Here is a 14,860-nt window from a genome sequence, read left to right on the forward strand (position 1 = left end):
ACATTTTCAAAAAGTAATCTGGACTGAGATAATGGTGAGAGTTGATTAAAGATCACAGACATAAAGCAGTAGATGAAAACACAGATCTCTTCAATCCAATTCCCACCAAGAAATCCATTCCGAAACAAAGTTACCAAAAATTGTGACTGAACGCAAATAACCTTAGACCAAGTTGGTGGTAGTGGGGGGCGGGGCGGTTAAATAAGATACTGAAACAGGGGGAAGTTACTAAAATGCAAATAGTTTAAGCTGAAGGACCCCTCCCTTTCTACCGACATCACTAACAATGTTAATTTAACTCCTTCTTGCTCATACTGCAAGTCTCAGTGAATGATCCCAAGTGACACGTTGAGGTCATCAGCACTCACTATTTAAAGAAAAATATTCCTGATTGTCTGTGTCTGTGTGTGTGTGTGCATGCGTCTGTCTGTATGTCTAGCTCACTGTATGTGTACATGGACTGCACAGGGCCCAAGACGGTTCTATTCTTTCCATGTATTTCTGGGCCGTTACTTGCAGAGCAACTGACCTGGGCTACTGTGCAAAGTATCTTTAAATCCAAAGATGTGCGGGTTAGGTTGATTGGCCATGATAAAAATTGGCCCTCAGTGTTAGGGGGGATTAAATACGTGGGGTTACGGGGATAGGGCTTGGGTGGGATGGCTGTCGGTGTAGGGACCGGGTGCTAGGGTTTGGATGATCAGCCATGATCTCGTTGAATGGCGGAGCAGGCTCGAAGGGCCGAATGGCCTACTCCTGCTCCTAACTTCTATGTTTCTATAAAAGCGTTAATAAAAATGAAACGCTCTTGAAAGAGCCTGTTTCTCAGAACCTGCCTTTAATTTCCCCAAATGGTGAGGGACTCGGAGTCTGGATGCCAATTACTGTGCAACCACCTCACTCTACATTTACACAGGTGATGATTTATGGCAGACCTCGATACATTTTGTGTCTTGACATTTTGCATTTCTAAAATCACTGCAAAAATAATGGTCTCGAGAATAGGGTGGTTTAGAATTTGGAAAGAAAAACACCACAGAGCCAGCCAAGGGGAACTGGCCTTTTTTTGGTCAGTTCAACAGTGCCACCAGCAGGCAATTGGCAGTATTTCCGCAATTTGTAACATTCGTATTCAAAACATTTCTGAAATTAATGCATGCAAAAAAGGAGAAAAGGATTGGAGACAGGCGCCAAAGGAGAAGCATAGAGAGACTATGCTAAAAAAAAAAAGACGACCGAGATAGTAATAAACAGAACAGAAAGTAATACAAGAATTTGGGTAATCGGAGATTCAAGTTGGGACCAATAAACTGTTACAGTCAAGCATATTTTAGATCAGATGTTAAGGGTAGGGATCGGATGACATACAGGAAACCGATGCTGAAATTCCTTTTGAGAGACGTGAAAGCAAGGTAACCTCTACAGTTAGCACGAGAAAGCAACAAGAACCTGAGAGGGGTGAAAACACGGAGGACGAAAAAGCTGAAATGACTGCAAATGGGATAGGAACATTTGGAACAGGAGGAGGCCATTTCGCCCCTCGAGCCTGCTCCGCCATTCAATTAGATCATGGCTGATCTGCACCTCAACTTCATATCTTCGCTTCATATCCCTTGATACCCTTACCTAACAAAAAATCTATCTATCGCAGTCTTGAAAGCTCCAACTGTCCCAGTATTTTGGGGAGAGCTTTCCAGTTTTCTACTATCCTTTGTGTGAAAAAGTACTTCCCGATTTCCCTCCTGACTGGCCCAGCTCCATGGACAGAAACATAGAGGGCATGCTGGAAAATATGGTTTGTGAGAAAGGGCATTCAGAGAAGAGACGAGAAATGGGCAAAAGATGCTGGGCAGTATTCAGCAGAATTGGAATAAAAGGAAAACCCGCAAAGGGCGAAAATCTGAAATAAAAATGACAATTCTGGAAGCGGAAAACAGCTCAATCTGTTACATGTGGGTCGTTACTTACTTTTCAGAGTTAGGTACATCAAAATAGTGTAGCTTTTTATATTAACAACCAACCACTTGTATTTATATAGTGCCTTTAATGTAAGAAAATGTCCCAAGGCGCTTCACAGGAGCATTATAAAACAAAATTTGACACCGAGCCACATAAGGAGATATTGCAACAGATGCTTGGTCAAAGAGGTAAGTTTTAAGGAGCGTCTTAAAAGAGGAAAGAGAGGCGGAGAGGTTTAGGGAGGGAATTTCAGAGCTTCGGGCCCAGGCAGCTGAAGGCACGGCCACCAATGGTGCAGCGATTAAAATCAGGGATGCTCAAGAGGCCAGAATTGGAGGATCGCAGATATCTCGGAGGGTTGTGGGGCTGGAGGAGATTAGAGATAGGGAGGGGTGAGGCCATGGAGCGATTTGAAAACAAGGGTGAGAATTTTAAAATCAAGGCGTTGCTTAACCGGGAGCCAATGTAGGTCAGTGAGCACAGGGGGGGTGATGGGTGAACGAGGCTTGGTGCGAGTTAGGACACGGGCAGCAGAGTTTTGGATGACCTCAAGTTTACGGAGATTTAAGATTAAGATTTTTAAAATTAAGATTTTTTAAAGTTTCACTCCAATTGAATGAGTTGGCAGCCCTGGGTTACATGGATTGTAGAGCACTACAGAATTCCTCGGTTAAGGTGCCCAGGAGAGGCTCGTTGCTTTGCTGCAGGAAAGGAGAGTAAAATTCAAGACATGGTCATCCTAGGCGTTGCTTTTGTGGACCTCGGAGTGACCAGTTTTAGAGCAGCGCAGGAGGAGTTCTGGGAGCAGATTGCCCAATCAGCCTCTTGACCACGTGGTTTGGAAAGAAAAACAATGTCACCCTCACAATTAAAAAGGATGGTGAAAACACTGACTGAGCCACCCTTTCTCGGAAAATCTGCTACCTTGACGGGCAGTAATAGATTGGTACAGCCACAGAATACTGAAACTGAAGATCTGACAAATGGTGTTGAGTCGAGACAAACAGTGATGGATGTTGCAACTGATAGCAAAATTAATGAAATAGTGTAATTCGTATTCATTACTGCTCACAATTTCTCTTTTCTGTGACAGTACCGAGAGCAATTATTACATTATTTCTGGTCAGGGTAGCAGAGTTCCACAGAAATATCTATGTACTTCAACTCTATTTATCAGTTTGAATCTTATCCAACAGAAAATGTTGGAAATTAATAAGTCAGTCAGCATCTGAAAGAGAGAGAGAGATCGATCAATGTTTCAGATGGGAGCTAGTTTAAGACAGATTGAAATGCTTTCAGTTTCCAGCTTTGCTGTTTTTATTTCAGCATTTGCCATTTTTCTTTTTATTCCAATTTTGCCCAGCATCCATTGTCCATTTCTCTTCTCTGGGTACCCTTTCTCACAGACCACGTTTTCCAGCATGCCCTCCGTGTTTCTACATAAGAACATAAGAAATAGGAGCAGGAGTCGGCCATTCGGCCCCTCGAGCCTGCTCCGCCATTCAATGAGATCATGGCTGATCTTCTACCTCAACTCCACTTGCCTGCACTATCCTCCTATCCCTTGATTCCCTTAATATTCAAAAATCTATCGCTCTCTGTCTTGAATATACCCAACGACTGAGCCTCCACAGCCCTCTGGGGTAGAGAATTCCAAAGATTCACCACCCTCTATCCCATTTGCGGTACTTTTCAGGTTTTGTTCCCTCCATTATCTTATTCACCCATCTCAGGTTCTTGCTGGTTTCTCATTCTAATGAAGAGGTTGCCTTCCTCCCATAAGTTTTTCGAAAGAACTACGATTAACTTCAACATCCCTTTAATTTTTCCAATCTACTTCAGATGACTTTTGAAAACTATGAGGCGAGGTCTCAAAGGTTGGTACCACATCGCACATTGCTACTGAACCAATCAAGAGGGCCCCAAGTTCAATCCCTGGTCCCTGTGCTGGTGACACAATTGGTCTCAGTGCCTCAGCTTAGGGAAGGAGATCACAGTAAAGCATTCAGGAGCGAGAACCATGTCTGAATTTTCCCTTTCCTAACCCAGGGACACTCAGACCAGTGTCACGTACCTACCACAATCCTGAATTAAATCAGCACAAGCAAGATTTTTTATTCCCAGTCAGTGCTGAGATTGCAGAGCGGATGCTACAATTCACCTCTGTGACTCTGGGCCAGGGTCAAGAGCGGAAAAACTGTCCGGGATTCCCATTCCTGTTCGCTGTTCTGTAACACCAGCTCAGATATCCGCATGCACGAACATGATCGAGTTCAGCTGTGATGCCCCCTACTGTCAAACAGCCTCACTAGCTAAGTTCACACATGAGGAACAGCGACTTGAATAAGGTACCAGAGGGCTGGTATCCTGGAACTATACGCTATACACCAACAGGAGTCAGTGGCTTCAGGGAAGTAGGGATAAAAGTGGAAAAAGGCAAGACTGGGGGGCGGACATACCCGACAAATTATCAATTCAGCTGAGGCATCTAGGTAATTCCCTGAACTGAAAATGTTCTATTAATTAATTTTAAAAAGTGCCTTAAACCTGATGGGACAAGTTTCAAGAAATTAAACTGAATTAATTAATATATAAAAATCAAAAATTATTTAAATAAATCTATTGACTCCACACAATCTCACCGCTCAGATTCTTAGGGGGAAAAATTCAGTATCGCCCCGTTTGGGGCGCCGTTATCGGCCGTGAGCAAAGTTTAGCGCCTGGCACCAATTATCACCTCCGACAGCAAACTTGGCTTTTATCGCCCCTGGAGGTGATTGGAGCGCTAAATCAGGCGCTTCACACCTGTCTTAAGGCACAAAGGCCGAGGAACAAGGCGCTACCTCAGATCGCTGGCGAAGCAAGGAAGGGCAAATCAAAATGAACCTGCAAAGTGCTGCTCAGTACCCAAAACTCCTTCACACAGCGTTGAATCTCTCCAGAAGTCTCTCTCTCTCAGAATGCGTGGTGCAAAAATGTCACCGAGAAAAAAAGGCAGGAAGCGGTCGCCTTTAAATAGCGCTCCCCCAGTCCCTTTCTGACAGCATAACACTCCCCTCAACCTGTCGTTGCTTGCGGCAGGCGGTAAGGCAGGGGGTGCCACTCAATATCCGGTCCGGGGTGATAACAGGGCATTGCGCACTCGACTGACGTCACAATCTGCCGGCGCAGGAGATCGTGGCAGTAGTGTTTAGCGCCGCCGCAAAATGTCTAGTTAATTTCGCGAGCGGCAAACATCACCACGCCCGGGCGCTAGTTGCTTTGCGCCCCAATTGGCGCCCTCTTAAGGCACTAACGGGAGGCTCAAACAACTGAATTTTTCCCCCTTATTTTTTAATTCTGGACGTCTTCAAAATAAGAATTTATTTGTCAGAAGATTGGATCTGAACTCAAAGAAACAGTTGCGATCTTCCAAACCTGATTTATCTTTTACTGTTCATTACTCAGGGTAATCAGTAACTGCATGCTCTGAACTTTCTCCAGCAAACACAACCACTGAAAACAGTTGACAAGGGGGTAGGTCAGAGCCAGAGAATCATAACCCTTCATCTGCATTCAGAGCCAACCTCCTGAATATAAATTGGAATTATCTGGTCCTTAATCTTAAACCATGATCAGAATTAAAAATGAATCAGTCCCAGAGGACTGAAAATTAAATATATATATTTAATATAATTTGGAATTTTGCACTAAATTGTATTAAATTTATTATTTTATAGTGGAGTGATTTTACATCAGATGACTAACTTTTTAATTAATGCTTCAATTTGAAATTTTGTATGGCGACATTACCTGCTGACTCTGTGACTAAAATGGCTGCCCTATGACTGTGGGGTCACGTGTTCACCTTTTGGTCATTATATGAGCTGTGGGGTGGGAGTGGGAGGCACAATCAGTGAAGGTGGACACTAGAGCTTTGTGAGAATGCAGATATGGAAGTTTTTAAGAAGCCTAGGTATAAAAAGGGTAATCAGTAACTGCATGCTCTGAACTTTCTCCAGCAAACACAACCACTGAAAACAGTTTTTAAGAAGCCTTGGTATAAAAAGGAACAAAGACTAAAGGTATTGGGGGCAAGGTACTGACTTGGATAGAGAACTGGTTGGCAGACAGAAAGCAAAGAGTTGGAATAAACGGGTCTTTTTCCGAGTGGCAGGCAGTGACCAGTGGGGTACCGCAGGGATCGGTCCTAGGACCCCAGCTATTCACAATATATATTAATGATGATCTAGACGAGGGAACTAGATGTAATATCTCCAAGTTTGCAGACGACACAAAGCTGGGTGGGCGTGTGTGCTGTGAGGAGGATGCCGAGAAACTCCAGTATGATTTGGACAGGTTGGATGATTATACTGCATCTGCCATGCATCTGCCCAATGTGGATAAATGCGAGGTTATCCACTTTGGTGGCAAAAACAGGAAGGCAGATTATTATCTGAACAGCAATAGATTGGGAGAAGGGGAAATGCAACGAGACCTGGATGTCCTTGTGCACCAGTCGCTGAAGGTAAGCATGCAGGTGCAGCAGGCGGTTAAGAAGGCAAATGGTATGCTGGCCTTCATAGCGAGAGGATTCGAGTACAGGAACAAGGATGTCTTGCTGCAGTTGTACAGGGCCTTGGTGAGACCACACCTTGAGTATTGTGTGCAGTTTTGGTCGCCTTATCTGAGGAAGGATGTTCTTGCCATGGAGGGAGTGCAGCGAAGATTCACCAGGCTGATAACCTGGGATGGCAGGAATGACGTATGAGGAGAGATTGGGTCGATTGGGTTTATATTAGCTGGAGTTTAGAAGAATGAGAGGGGATCTCATTGAAACTTATAAAATTCTAGCAGGACTAGACAGAGTAGATGCAGGAAGGATGTTCCCGATGGCGGGCGAGTCCAGAACCAGGGGTCACAGTCTAAAGATAAGGGGTAAGCCATTTAGGACAGAGATGAGGAGGAATTTCTTCACCCAAAGAGTGGTGAACCTGTGGAATTCTCTACCACACAAGGCAGTTGAGGCCAATTCATTAAATATATTCAAGAAGGAGTTAGATATATTTCTTAAAGCTAAAGGGATCAAGGGATATGGGGAGAAAGCAGGGACCGGGTAATGAGTTTGGATGATCAGCCATGATCTCATTAAATGGCGGAACAGGCTCGAGGGGCCGAATGGCCTATTCCTGCTCCTATCTTCTATGTTTCTATGTATGATAAAGGCGATAAGAGTGCAGCGGAGAGGGCAATGCAGTAGGTTGCTGAGCATCACATGAAGAAACTGTTTAGGGCAAGCAGCATTATGCAGGGCTGGTGAGGACCTCTGTTCACACCCCAACTAGCTCGCATCCCCCAAGTAGTGCCGAAATCTCAAAGATGGCACTCGACTCTTTATAACTTACATAGAGGAGGCCATCAGCAGCTTTAGCTCTTTTGTGATATATGCAGTCAGCCGTGGCTCAGTTGGTAGTACCCTCGCCTCGGAGTCAGAAGAGTGTGGGTTCAAGTCCCACTTCAGAGACTTGAGCCCAAAAATCTAGGCTGACACTCCAGTGCAGTATGGAGGGAGCGGCGCACTGTCAGAGGGGCGGTACTGAGGGAGCGGCTGTGGTAAACCACTGTAGTTCACTGTGTTCACTTGTTGTTGTTGTTGTTCACTCTTGTTTAACTGTTATGTCTGACTATGCCTCAGCTGACTCCGCCCTCGGCTACCGAGTATAAGGACGGCCGCATGGCAGCCCCAGGCATTCGGTCATCCACTAGAGGCATAGTCCTGATCTGTCTGAAGTGCAATTCAGTAGTTAATAAAAGCCTGTCGTTCTGAACTCTGCTCAGCCTCTTATTAGAATTGATAGCGCATCAATTTTATTAACTACTGAAAAAAAAAAAATAATAATAATAATAACGATGCTGCAGATACTTAAGATCAAGTGCCTGGAACTCGACCCGCAAGAACCGGACTCGACTGCTAAGTTCTCGCACTGGCTGAACTGTTTTGAGTCCTTTCTGGCTGCATCCGGCGAGACCGTCGCCGACAAGCTCAGGGTGCTGAATTCTAAAGTAAACCACCGAGCTTTTGCCCTTATCCGGGACGCTACGAGCTACCAGGGGGCTATCGACATTTTGAAGGAGCAATACGCACGCCCGGTCAACTATGTTTACGCAAGACATCTCCTGGGGTCTCGCAAACAACAGCCCGGGGAACCCACAGAAGCATACATACGGGCGCTGAAGGAACTCGGCCGAGCCTGCGAATGCAAGCAAGTATCAGCCACGGAACATACGGAGGAGCTCATCCGTGACGCCCTCGTTGCGGGCCTCAGGTCCACTCACACACGGCAGCGACTGCTGGAAAGTAGCAAGCTCGACCTGAAGAAGGCGATTTCACTCACCCTTTCGTTGGACGTAGCCCACCGGAACATGGAGGCCTACTCCCCGGACCATGCGGCCGCCTCATGGATGCCGCAGCCGCCGCCATCTTGGGACGCGGCGCCGCCACGGGCCCCGGCCTCAACTGCTGCAGCGATGTCCCGCCCGAGCCAGAAATGTTATTTCTGTGGCCAAACCAAACACCCCAGGGCGCGCTGCCCGGCGAAAAACGCGGTCTGCTCTGCCTGCGGTAAGAAGGGACACTACGCTGGCGTCTGCAGAAGTCAGAAGACCCCTACCTCCAGCAGCGCTGCGTGCGATTCGTGGGAGCGGCCATCTTGCCTTCCTCCAGCCTCGTGGGGATCGGGATCGTCATGGGCGCCGCCATTTTGTCCTTCTTCTCCGACGCCGCCATTTTGTCCGCCATTTTGCCAACGGGCCCCCGACTCACCCACCGCCGCCTCACCGGGGTTCTACAGCGACGCTCCCGACTCCACAGCGGCCTCCATTACGCTGGATCAATCCAGACCCCATCAGCTAGCCAGGTCCACGATGGACATCCAGGTAAATGGCCGCGCCACAACTTGCCTTTTTGATTCCGGGAGCACGGAGAGCTTCATACACCCTGATACGGTACGGCATTATTCCCTCTCGGTCCGGCCAACGTGCCATCGGATCTCCATGGCCTCAAAATCTCACTCAGCAGACGTCGGCGGCTACTGCGTAGTGACCCTCTCGGTGAAGGGCTCCGTTTATAAAAATGTAAAGCTATTCGTCCTGCCACATCTCTGCGCTGCCGTTCTGCTGGGGTTGGACTTTCATTGTCACTTTAAGAGCGTCACCTTGACATACGGTGGACCTCTTCCCCCGCTCACTGTCTGCAACCAGCAGTTTTTAAATTGCCCGTCGCGCCCCACCTGTAGTCTCTCCACCCTCAAAATCACACACCCCCCCCGTTCGCCAACCTCACCCGCGACTGCAAGCCTATCGCCACAAAGAGCAGGCGATACAGCACCGGGGACAGATCCTTCATAAGATCTGAGGTGACGCGGCTCCTGAAAGAGGGGATTATTGAGGATAGTACCAGCCCCTGGCGAGCTCAGGTGGTAGTCGTTAAGACTGGTAACAAGCAGCGCCTGGTCATTGACTACAGCCAGACTATCAACAAGTACACCCAGTTGGACGCATACCCTCTTCCCCGCATAGCCGACATGGTTAATAAGATAGCGCAATATCGCGTTTTCTCGACCATTGACCTCAAGGCAGCATACCACCAAATCCCTATCCGCCCTGAGGACCGCCAGTACACAGCTTTCGAGGCAAACGGCCGTCTTTTTCACTTCCTCAGGGTTCCTTTCGGCGTCACCAACGGTGTCTCCGTCTTCCAGAGGGAGATGGACCGGATGGTCGACGAGAATGCGTTACAGGCCACGTTTCCCTACCTGGACAACGTGACCATGACCATCTGCGGCCATGACCTGCAGGACCATGACGCCAATCTTGATAAGTTCCTTCACACGGCCCAACTCCTAAACCTCACGTACAACAAGGAAAAGTGCATATTCCGCACAGCCCGCCTCGCTATCCTTGGTTGCGTGGTGGAACACGGAGTCATCGGCCCTGACCCTGACCGGATGCGCCCATTGATGGAACTTCCCCTGCCCCACTGTCTCAAGGCCCTCAAAAGGTGCCTGGGCTTCTTTTCCTATTACGCCCAGTGGGTCCCTCATTATGCGGACAAAGCCCGTCCACTTATCAAGTCCACTTCCTTCCCCCTGACGGCGGAGGCCCGCTCAGCCTTTCACCGTATAAAAGACGCCATTGCCAAGGCCACCATGCACTCGGTAGACGAGTCCATCCCCTTCCAGGTGGAGAGCGATGCATCCGACTTTGCCCTGGCCGCTACCCTTAACCAGGCGGGAAGACCCGTGGCCTTTTTTTCACGAACCCTCCAGGGCTCCGAACTCAGACACTCCTCTGTGGAAAAAGAGGCCCAGGCCATTGTGGAGGCGGTGCGCCACTGGCGGCACTACCTGGCTGGAAAACGATTTACCCTGCTTACTGACCAACGTTCAGTCGCTTTCATGTTCAACAACAAGCAGAGGGGCAAAATCAAAAATGACAAGATTTTGAGGTGGAGAATTGAACTTTCCACCTACAATTACGACATCTTGTACCGGCCCGGGAAACTCAACGAACCCTCAGATGCTCTATCGCGAGGCACATGCGCCACCGCGCAGATCGATAGACTACGGGGCCTCCACAACGACCTCTGCCACCAGGTTCTTCCATTTCATTAAAGGCCGCAACCTGCCTTACTCTATCGAGGAGGTCAGGACCATGACCAGGAGCTGCCCAGTCTGTGCAGAGTGCAAGCCGCGCTTCTATACGCCTGACAGAGCAAACCTGATCAAGGCCACCCGCCCTTTTGAGCGCCCCTGAGTGTCGACTTTAAAGGGCCCCTCCCCTCCTCTGACCGTAATGTGTACTTCCTCAACATAGATGATGAGTACTCCCGTTTCCCTTTCGCCATCCCCTGCCCGGACACGACCACCGCTACGGTCATTAAATGCCTGCACAACCTCTTTGCTCTGTTCGGTTTTCCCAGCTATATTCATAGCGACCGGGGCTCATCCTTCATGAGCGACGAACTCCGTCAGTACCTGCTCATGAGAGGTATTGCCTCAAGCCGGACCACCAGCTACAACCCCCGGGGGAACGGACAGGTTGAAAGAGAAAACGCGACGGTTTGGAAGGCGGCCCTCCTAGCCTTAAAATCTAGGGGCCTTCCGACCTCCCGTTGGCAGGATGTCCTACCTGATGCGCTCCACTCCATCCGGTCACTGCTGTGTACGGCCACCAACGCCACCCCCCATGAGCGAATGTTCCTTTTTCCCCGGAGGTCCACACCCGGTACCTCACTACCACACTGGCTGACGTCCCCAGGGCCCGTCCTGCTGAGGAAGCATGTAAGGTCCCACAAAACGGCTCCCCTGGTAGAGAAGGTTCACCTCCTCCATGCCAACCCCCAGTACGCCTACGTGGCATACTCGGACGGGCGGGAGGACACAGTCTCCATTAGAGATCTGGCACCCTCGGGGTCCACTGACCCGTCACCATTGCCCTCCACCACGACCCCCTTCGACACGGCCCAAAATTCAGTAGACCAAATTCTCACCCCTATCCATTCCACCCCAGTAGACGGCATGCCGCGACCCCAGGACCAGCCGGAGTCCACTCGCCCACCCAACACCAAAGGGGACGATACACCGGTGCCCGACCCCGCTCAAGACGCGTCGTTGGAAGCTGTAACATCGCAACCGTCGCCACGAAGATCTCGACGGCAAACGAGGCCGCCCGACAGACTCGCCTACTCGAACTTTTGATACACTTCACCCCGCCGGACTTAATTTTAAACGAGGGGTGAATGTGGTAAACCACTGTAGTTCACTGTGTTCACTTGTTGTTGTTGTTGTCGTTCACTCTTGTTTAACTGTTATGTCTGACTATGCCTCAGCTGACTCCGCCCTCGGCTACCGAGTATAAGGACGGCCGCATGGCAGCCCCAGGCATTCGGTCATCCACTAGAGGCATAGTCCTGATCTGTCTGAAGTGCAATTCAGTAGTTAACAAAAGCCTGTCGTTCTGAACTCTGCTCAGCCTCTTATTAGAATTGATAGCGCATCAGCGGCGCACTGTCGGAGGAGCGGTACTGAGGGAGCGGCGCACTGTCGGAGGGGCAGTTCTGAGGGAGCGGCGCACTGTCGGAGGGGCGGTACTGAGGGAGAGGCGCACTGTCGGAGGGGCGGTACTGAGGGAGTGCTGCACTGTCGGAGGGGCGGTACTGAGGGAGCGGCACACTGTCAGATGAGACTTTAAACCGTGGCCCCTTCTTCTCTCTCAGGTGGATGTAAAAGATCCCACAGCACTATATCGAAGAAGAGCAGGGGAATTATCCCTGGTGTCCTGGCCAATATTTATCCTCAATCAACATTACTAAAACAGATTAGCTGCTCATTATCAAATTGCTATTTGTGGGAGCTTGCTCTACACAAATTGGCTGCCGCGTTTGCTACATTACAGCAGTGACTGTACTTCATTGGCTGTAAAGCGCTTTGAGGTCGTGAAAGGCGTTATATAAATGCAAGTCTTTCTTTCTTTATAGAGTTTTTGCCAAGTCGCAAACCAGTTAAAAGATATTTTCTTTGCTGTTGATCATAATAACTAGTTAATGCCTCCATATCAGGAGAGACAGATTTGAACAGAAAAAAAAATTATTTTATAAATCAGACTTCGTATCTGTTCTATGTTTTAGAAATTCCAGGAAGGGTTCATCAAAAATTAGACGGCCTGCTACAAAATGGCATGGCTGGCAAACCCATATCAGCATAACTATCCCAAAAGTTAAACTATTATCCAGTATTTCAGTCACAATGTACAGAGTGTTATGTAACGCAAGTATCACCCTTCCAGCTTGAGCATGCCTCTAATGTGAATGGATTGTTAACTCAGTGTTACAGAACAAATTTGATCAGCGCTGTCCATGGTACCAGACAGATGTTTGCTTTACAATTAAAAACCAGCTCAGGGGAATGTGATTGAAGTTTTATAAATAATGTGGGGAGTGGATACACCCCAGTTAGATAGATTATTTGAAATGGATAGGTATGGTAGGAATGGAGGTCATGCCTATAAAATCGATAGAAAAAGAATTAGGTTAGATACCAATCAACACCCTCTGAAATAAAGTGCCAAGACTTGGTGAATATGAAATTGCTACAGTCCTTTAAAAGGCAACTTGACAAGTGCCTAAGAGGACAATTCCAGTTACATAGAATCACACAGAAATTACAATACAATCCAGTAGGTGTTTATTCTCCACAAGGTCTGTAGTCCCAATCCCTCTGTGTTTCCAAATCCCTTTATTCCACTTTACTTCAACCACCTATCTAGCCTATTTTTAAATGCTGACATGGGGCTGGATTTTATGAATGGAGACGTGGTGGAGGCGGGACTGCTGCTTGCTCGGTTTCAGTCCTGCCTCCATCGGGTTCTGGCCAACCAGCGGGATTTTCCCCTGATTGACCTTGTTAAGCCCGCCCAGCGGGCTCAGCAGGCCGATTAGGGGGAAGTCAGTGACAGAGCACGTCAACGTCGGACGTGTCATCTGTCAAGAATTTTTGAAAGAAGAAATGTCATCATTTGACAGCTCTGTGAAGCTGTCAACCACTGACATTCGAATTCTGTACTTTGATGAGTCCTTGTGTTCAGGACTCATCAAACCTTTCTACTTTGCAGAAATCAGCTGGCTGTTGTTGGATCCAACAGCCAGTCTGTGATCTCTACAATGGAGGTGTCGGGGACTACGGCTCCACAGCGGCTGAAGGGAGAAACAAAGGTAAATTAACATTTTCTAACACTTTACACTCACCTCACATACTTACCACTCCACACTTGCACCCATCAACCACCTCTACATCGCACTTTCAGACCCCCTACTCACCTCCTACACCCCGGCGGGATTCCCCCAGGTCGGGAAGCCTGCACTTCATCACGAAAAATGGGGATAATCCTATTTTCTGCCTGTTAACAGGCAGTTAGTAGGCTTTAATCCCTTCCCGCCTCCAAAGAGACGGGACCCGGGGCAGGACGGCTTCCCGCCTCCTGGCAAGAGGGCATGGAGGCGGGTTTGCCACCCACCCCCAAATTCTGCAACTTTCCCGGCAGTCCCGCCTCCATACCCGTCTCCTCGGGGCTGAAAAAATCCAGCCCATGGTCTCTGCTTCAATCGCTAACTCTGGTACTGCATTCCACATCACAACATCATGTCTCCTGTCCCCTATCCATAAATAACCTTATATCTATGTTCCCTCATTCTAGACCACAGTCACGTGAAACAGTTTCTACCAATTCTGCCCCATCTCTTCATAATTTAAAATATCTCTATTAAACCACCCCATAATTTCTATTGTTCTAACAAAATAGCCCCAATTTTTCCAGTCTTTCTGTGTATGTGTTTCCTCATGCTGTAATTGGCAGCATCCTCGTGTATCTGCACTGTACCCTCTACATTACCTCAACATTCTTCCTATAGTGCGGAGCCGAAACTGCAGACAGTACTCCAACTCTAGTCTTACTGAGGTTTTATATAGATTCACCATTACATTTTGGTTTTTATATTCTATACCTCATCATAAAATCCAGTACACCTCTAGCTTTTTATGGCCTTATCCACGAGGTGCTGCTTTTTAAGGTTTTATGAACGTGAACCCCCAAATCCCTCTGCTGTTCCACATCACCCAGCTTTCCCCACCTTCTTAACCACCTCGCATTTACTGATATTAAATTCCATCTGCCACGTTTTTGCCCATTCCACTAACTTATCAATATGCCCTTGTAAATTCCTTTTGTCCTCAGAATTATTTACTATGCCTCTTATTTTAGTATCATCTGCAAATTTGCGCAGCACTCCCTCTAGCTCTAGGTACACAGTGAACAGAGGCGGTCGCAGACAGAAGCCGGTGGGACATCACTATACACTTCCAACCAC

General features: G+C 48.0%; 2 protein-coding genes across 2 annotated transcripts in view; one reads left to right on the forward strand and one right to left on the reverse strand.

Annotated features, from left to right (window-relative positions):
* LOC147092941 (ADP-ribose glycohydrolase MACROD1-like) overlaps positions 1–14,860 on the reverse strand; it is a 1,295,420-nt gene that overhangs the window by 1,250,076 nt on the left and 30,484 nt on the right. The gene's annotated exons all lie outside the window — the stretch shown is intronic.
* The window catches only part of LOC147092943 (RILP-like protein 2), a 42,787-nt gene that overhangs the window by 2,667 nt on the left and 25,260 nt on the right, over positions 1–14,860 (forward strand). The gene's annotated exons all lie outside the window — the stretch shown is intronic.

This window comes from Somniosus microcephalus, unplaced genomic scaffold, assembly GCF_052327205.1.
Source record: "Somniosus microcephalus isolate GS21.2 unplaced genomic scaffold, FLI_Smic_1.0 unresolved_chr2, whole genome shotgun sequence".
NCBI classification, from domain to species: domain Eukaryota; kingdom Metazoa; phylum Chordata; class Chondrichthyes; order Squaliformes; family Somniosidae; genus Somniosus; species Somniosus microcephalus.